A 1,218-nucleotide genomic window follows, 5' to 3' on the forward strand; every position below is an offset into this window, starting at 1 on the left:
AAAAAAAAAAAGTAGGGATGTGGATCAGAAAACCAGTCAGTATCTGGTGACCACCATTTGCCTCATGCAGCGTGACACATCTCCTTCGCATAGAGTTGATCAGGCTGTTGACTGTGGCCTGTGAAATGTTGTCCCACTCCTCTTCAATGGCTGTGCGAAGTTGCTGGATATTGGCAGGAACTGGAACACACTGTCGTACACATCGACCCAGACCATCCCAAACATGCTCAATGAGTGACATGTCTGAGTATGCAGGCCATGGAAGAACTGGGACATTTTCAGCTTCCAGGAATTGTGTACAAATCCTTGTGACATGGGGCCGTGCATTATCATGCTGAAACATGAGGTGATGGCGGTAAATGAATGGCACAACAATGGGCCTCAGGATCTTGTCATGGTATCTCTGCAATCAAATTGCCATCGATAAAATGCAATTTTGTTCGTTGTCCGTAGCTTATGCCTTCCCATACATAGCCCCACCGCCAGCAAACCGCTCGACCACACGGCCATCTGCCCGGTATAGTTGAAACCGGGATTCAGCTGTGAAGAGCACACTTCTCCAGCGTGCCAGTGGCCATCTAAGGTGAGCATTTGCCCGTTGAAGTCGGTTACGACGCCAAACTGCAGTCAGGTCAAGACCCTGGTGAGGACGACGAGCACGCAGATGAGCTTCTCTAAAATGGTTTCTGACAGTTTTGCAGAAATTCTTTGGTTGCGCAAACCCACAGTTTCATCAGCTGTCCGGGTGGCTGGTCTCAGGCGATCCCGCATGTGAAGAAGCTGGATGTGGAGGTCCTGGGCTGACGTTGTTACACGTGGTCTGCGGATGTGAGGCCGGTTGGATGCATTGCCAAATTCTATAAAACGACATTGGAGGTGGCTTATGGTAGAGAAATGTACATTCAATTCTCTGGCAACAGCTCTGGTGGACATTCCTGCAGTCAACATGCCAATTGCACGCTCCCTCAACTTGAGACATCTGTGGCATTGTGTTGTGTGACAAAACTGCACATTTTAGAGTGGCCTTATATTATCCCCAGCACAAGGTGCACCTGTGTAATAATCATGCTGTTTAATCAGCTTCTTGATATGCGACACCTGTCAGGTGGATGGGCTATCTTGGCAAAGGAGAAATGCTCACTAACAGGGATATAAACAAATTTGTGCACAACATTTGAGAGATATAAGCTTTTCGTGCATATGGAAAACTTCTGGGAA

This window comes from Coregonus lavaretus (assembly GCF_964263955.1).
Source record: "Coregonus lavaretus genome assembly, chromosome: 6".
Lineage (NCBI taxonomy): Eukaryota > Metazoa > Chordata > Actinopteri > Salmoniformes > Salmonidae > Coregonus > Coregonus lavaretus.